This window comes from Pimephales promelas, chromosome 7 (assembly GCF_988280905.1).
Source record: "Pimephales promelas chromosome 7, fPimPro1.hap1.1, whole genome shotgun sequence".
Classification (NCBI taxonomy): Eukaryota; Metazoa; Chordata; class Actinopteri; order Cypriniformes; family Leuciscidae; genus Pimephales; species Pimephales promelas.
Window position 1 is genome coordinate 810,028 of NC_142775.1, and position 6,074 is coordinate 816,101.

General features: G+C 35.2%; 1 long non-coding RNA gene across 3 annotated transcripts; it reads right to left on the reverse strand.

The window, feature by feature from the left end:
* Positions 1 to 409: 409 nt before the first annotated feature.
* LOC148978158 (uncharacterized) lies at positions 410 to 5,660 on the reverse strand. 3 transcript variants are annotated; one of them, XR_016169374.1, is made up of 7 exons: positions 5,253 to 5,660; positions 3,381 to 3,477; positions 3,206 to 3,280; positions 1,939 to 2,008; positions 1,641 to 1,817; positions 1,264 to 1,395; positions 410 to 914 (listed from the first exon to the last, which is right to left on the reverse strand). It is a non-coding gene; the product is annotated as an uncharacterized LOC148978158 (long non-coding RNA). The 3 variants fall into 3 exon arrangements; XR_016169373.1 differs by having other exon boundaries at positions 5,257 to 5,659; XR_016169375.1 differs by lacking the exon at positions 3,381 to 3,477 and having other exon boundaries at positions 5,253 to 5,654.
* Between the last annotated feature and the right edge of the window lie 414 nt (positions 5,661 to 6,074).

Genomic DNA, 6,074 nt, shown 5'->3' on the forward strand with positions numbered 1-6,074 from the left:
TAATTATTTTCCTGTTAAATAACAGGAAATTACTGGCAGCAGGGTTACCATTATTTTCCCGTCATTTTTACAGTTTATTCCTGTTAATGTTTTTTTACAGTGTTTCCCATAATGTTTTTGAACAGTAATTTACTGTGAAACACAGAAAAAAACAGGAAACAACTGGCAGCAGAGTTACCATTATTTTCCTGTTAAATTTATTTTATTTAGTAATAAATTTGTTTTATTTTATTAATAAATTTAGCATTTATTTAGTTATATTAATTATTAATATAATTATAATAACATTTATTAATTATTCTTAGTGTGTACCACTGATTGTTATAGAGATATTATAGCTTGAGTTAATACAATAATAGGCATAATTCATCAGATAACACTTAAGAGAAAGAAAACTAATAGTTTGGTCTAGAAATTAACTTTTTTATTGTAATACAAACACACAAAATGTAGGAATACATGGCTCAGACCAATCCCAGAAATATACTGTATATAATATATATGTTCATTGCTGACATCTGTGGAAAATAACAACTGTGTCTTGTCTTAAACTAGCAAAGACACTTGCGTTTGGCTTTGCGCTGCGTCAGTGCAAGATAGGGCCCTAAACCTCAACATTTAATGTTCCCTGAACTGCAAACATTTGGCTAAAAAACTCAAACCAAGGATATACACTGACTCCTGGTTACCTAAAAATGTTACACATAGGCTCAGATTATTCACAAACAAATCTCATTTTCTCAGCTTAAAAAGTAGCAAATACATTTACATTTTTAAACTCCAATACATTGTTCATTATAACAAAATACTGAACCTCAACACTTAAACCACTAAAATTCAACATGTATGAATACAATAAAACCAGTACTTAACACTTAATGGAACTCTTCATCTTCATTCTGAAAGTCTTGGGTCTGTATATGAGAGAGAGAGAGAGAGAGAGAGAGGGAGGGAGGGAGGGAGGTGAGTTCCATAATTTTAATAATTTTTTAATCCAAAATGATATCACATGGCTTGACCTAACAAAAGCTAATTTTAGAAACAGAGCACAAAAAATACAGGATGACATAAAATAATAGAAAGGGTGATGAGTACAATTTATTGAAAGGAAAAAAAAAATAATGGCAAAAGAGCATGGAAGAGGAGTTCAGTATTCTAACTTTGAAAGGCAGTTGAGAATGAACATTAGAATGAATTTACCCAGCCTCCTGAGTCATTGCTGTTTGAACATGTGTAATGCATATATATATATATATTACTCACCATTTTCAAATGAAATCCCACTGAAAGTCCATGAGCTTGCGCAAGAGGCTGGCGACGTGTGAATTAACAGTTCTTCTTTTTTTCCCCTTTGCAGTCTTTGTCCCTTTTTCTGGATTTATACCCACAAAGCGTCTGGAAAATTATACACTGGTTAAAAATCTAGTAATTCACACAGACTAACAGCACAACAAAGACAACAAATATAAATTAACTTTCCTCAACATGCACTATCTTCTTGCCTCTGGGAATGGTGTAAGTTGCACTAAAACTTTCTAAATCAAAGTTAATTGCTAAATCCCATCACCAGACCTATTGGGACCATGCTTGAGCCACAGCTAGGCCTGAAAAAATGCAGAAGTTAACAGACAATAGCTTACCTCTGGATGAATTCAAGCGTGCAGGCTGCCTCCTCTTGATACTGTAGGTTAAAGTTATAAAAACAGGAAAAAAGAGACGCCAGCCCTGTCACAAAGGTGGACTGGATCCCTTCCCTTCGCAAATAATTTGGCCCTCAAGGCTGAGCATCCAGCGCTGGAAGCGGCTTCCCGTTTCTCCTGAAACAGAAAAGTTTTAACGGTCAAATTTCTGTTTTAGTTTTCATTTTGAATACAGTTTAGTTTGATACCACTATACATACAACACTAAAGCCAACTGTCCTTTCTAAAACCAACTTACCAAGAAGTATCAGACGAGGAGTTGCAGGTATAGAGAGTGAACTCTCAAGGTCAGCTGCAGTGGCACATCCCTAGGACATAGAACAAATTAAACATATAATTAATTACATAAGGCTACCACTAAGTGAGATAGATAGAATGGAGAGACAGGAAGAGATGGATAAAGAGACAGTGGGGGATACACACATCCTGAAACACATTGTCAGTTTCTGTATGGGCATGAACTTGTTTGTACTGCTCAAATACAGACTGACTCTGAAAAAGAGAGTTGAGTGTTTGGCCTATTGGGACATAATGGGCAAAGCTGTCCTTGCCGGCTTCATTTTGTCCCAGGCATATTGGTACAGGTTCGACATATTTAAATTGACTCTTGAAAACAGTCTTTCTACGTAGATCTGTTTTTAATGCGTGTGTATTGTGAGTTCGGAAAAGATCTTCTGCTCTCAGATCATCAATTAGCCCTAATTGAATCATCTGACGTAACTTCTCATCCAATTTAGAAAATAACGGAGACTGGCTGAGATCATCTATTGACTGCATATCTTCAATGATTGTCTGAATGGTGGAGGCCGGAAGCAGTAACTTTGCCTGTAGCTTAAGATAAAACAGAGCAAGATTCCTCAAAAAAAGTGAATCTTCAATATTTTCTGGGCTAAACTCCAAATGGTCTGCATTATCAGCAGCATCAATCTCCACATCACACTGCAAATCACTGTCTCCATGACCATGAGGACCACTAGATCCACTTACACCAGCCAGACCAATAACAGAATCCGTTAAATTAACCTCTTCACTTCTTTTATGTTTTCGTGACAAATGAGATGTAAATGTAGAAATCACAGTAAATGTGTTTTATCACATTGCTTGAAGGGACAAACAATAGTTCGTCCTTCTTTGATGTGCACTTTAAGATGAGAGTAAAACTCAGTCAAGGAGTCACATTTGGCACGGCAGGAGGAAACATGACATGTAAGATCCACTAGCCTAATCGATCTTTGCTTAACAATACTATCCTGATGATGTCTGTAAATATGTCCCTTCAGACCAGCACATTTTTTAAATGTCCTTTGGCAATTAGGCATACAGCACTGCAGTACTAAATTGGGTATGTTGCTGTGAATTCTTATGTGCCTCACATAGGCCACAGAGGTGGCTGACTGTTGTCCACAAATTTGGCAAGAAAACATTATGAAAGCCAATTCGATTTTTAGAAAGATTAGCAGTTAATTGCTAGATTAAAGCAAGTAAGAAACCATTTAAATTTTCACCTGGTTCTGAGAAATATATCCTGGTATATCATCTTGAACAGCATTGTGATCAGCATTGACACCCTGCATTTGCATCTGTAATAAAAAACAAAAAAACAAAAACGTAGCGTTAGTATAACGAATATCATCATCACTGATGGATATGCATGACTTTCAAGAAACTCGTTAATCTCACCAGATTATTGTGATTTTGGTTGATGTAACCACCGCAATCTTCCGACATGGATCTTCGTGTTCGTTGCAGCTTCAAATGCCTGCCTTTTTCCACGCTCCTTCCCAGAATGCAAAAAAAAAATTAAATAAATACTGTATGAACATGTTATTTCAAATGTGGCGCACATAGGATGGTATAGGATGGTTTAACAATGAGGTGTTAAATAACAAAAATGAGGTGTTATTTAACATATATTCCCTCAAATTAACAGTAAAGCACAGTTATTAACAATCATGTTGGAATTTGGGTGTAAATTAACAGAAACATTTAACAGATTTGTCCAGAATACGGTTTTAAGGTTAAGACGAACATTTGTTTTTATCTGGGCGCCCTCCTGTGGTGAACTGTGTGAATTACACTGCTGTCATTTTACACATAAACATTTAAAGATTTGAGTCAGCGAAATAGATAAATGGACTCTGCAAGAACTCTGGTGTGTGTTCAAGTGAAATGAAAAAAGTTCAAATGAATATTATTCTCTCCACGAGCCAAAGGTAACGTTAAGTTAGAGTATAATTTAATATTGAACCAAACACGTATGACGAGTCACGCAGGTCCTGTGCTCCTCCGCAGCGGTAAGACCAGAACCAGTACAAAATAGTCCGAATATAAACACTTATTATAGGTGTACCACAGTGATTCAGGATAAGACAAAGCACGATATGGACAACTGATTTTTGTACTCGCTCACTATATAACTTTTGAACATTTTGAACACAAAAAGTTAAGCACTAAAGCTTTATAACAAGACAACTTAGCCAGTCGCCCTCCTGTGGTGAATTGTGTGAATTACACTGCTGCAACTTATTTCTACAGCTGTGACTGCAGTCAGAGGAAAACTTTGAGTTACAATATTTTGTAACATTTAATAAATTGTTGGTTTTGCCATGTGACGCAGTAAAACATCTGGCAATTACCTTTCAAATTTTCTATAAATATATTTTACATCTGCGATCAGGGGCGGTTCTAGGGTGAGTGGATATCCGGGGCTTAGCCCAGAGAAATCCATGTATGTGTCACGATACAAGGAATAAACTTTAAATAAAAATGTTATATTTGTTTTTATTATTGTTTTTTTTTTTAACAAGTTGGATCTTTCTTGCTAATTAAAATTAAAAATCACAATGTCACACATCCTCTTCTTTCCTTGCTGACTCATCTCAGACATGGTAAAATAGCAAGCTCAGCTCTATTATTGTTTTAATAAATAGCATTCACTTAACAACATGATTTTTGTGAGAATATATAAAAAGAGGTGACTAAAGAATCTCTATAATAAAAAAAAAAAAATCTTAACCCATTCTCCAAGCACACATTACATTTTATAGGCTACCTTATTTTTACTTTATACATAATACAAACAGAAACGCTAAAAGCCAAGTAGGCCTATAATTAAAACACATGGGTCTACACTTATATTTTTGAAGGAGCACTTGTAGATGCATTTTACACAGCACTTAGAATTTGCATAAATAATCGTGTGAGACTGATGTATCAAATATCAAATTTGGAATACAGAAATATGAAACATTGAAAAAATGAAAATGGTACTTTGCCACTAGATCGCGGCAAGCCACTGCCTTAAAGAAATAGTCGGTTTATTCAATCGATTCGTTCAAATCAGATGATTCATTTAGAAAAAAAGTAAGAAATGATTTTGTATGGCGGTCAGTGAATCGTTTACAAGCAAATTCAATTAATAAACACTGTGATGCTTTGTTTTGAAACCATTTTCGTTAGCGAAATATTTTCTTTACGTTTGGCCATGCCATACGTTTGGCCATTTTCATCTAAAGAATGAAATCTAATACTATGATTAGAAGTTACAGATACCTACTGAAGCTGTTGTATCTTGTTTTAGTGATGGCTGGGGGTGTTTTAGTTCCTTTTTTTTTTTTTTTTTTGGAAAAACTTTGATACCATCCATTTTACTCATTCATTACTAAATTACACATCAACAAACACCTGGCTCCAAAATATTTAATTTCATTGGCTGGATAGTACAGACGCGTTGCTTCTCATCGATGGTTGGCCAGTTTACATGTCAGTCAGAAGCGCTAGCCTGAGTGGGCGGTTCTTGTCGGTTGTGAATGACAATGCGTATGTTGACGGACGCGATGATGCGAGAGTCGAGAAATATACATTTAATTAATTAAATTCTCTCAGTGATGGTGTGTACAATGCATGGAAATAAAAACATTCGGGGCTTTACTGAAAACAGCCCCCTTAGCCCACCCCTATGCTGCGATATTCTTTAAAATGGAGTTTTTTCGCCCTCCTGTGGTGAACTGTGTGAATTACACTGCTGCACCGTATTCAGAGCGCCAGAGGAAAACTCTGCACTAAACTCTGCACTTACTTTGCATTTATTTCACATTGTTTGATAAAGTATTAATTTAACGAGACATAGTAAAGAAATATAGAAAAGTTCGCTTTTGTTTAGTGGAAATATATTCTTATATCTGTAATATCAATTTAAAGACTCGCGTTTAAACGGCCTCCTGTGGTAAAATGTATTATTTACACCACTGAAATATTTTTTTCTACACCAGTAATTCTAGAGGAAAACTAGTTTGATTAAGAATTGTTCTTTTAAAGCGCAAAAGAATAAATATGCAGCGAGAACATTTTAATGTAATTTTAAGTTATTTTGTG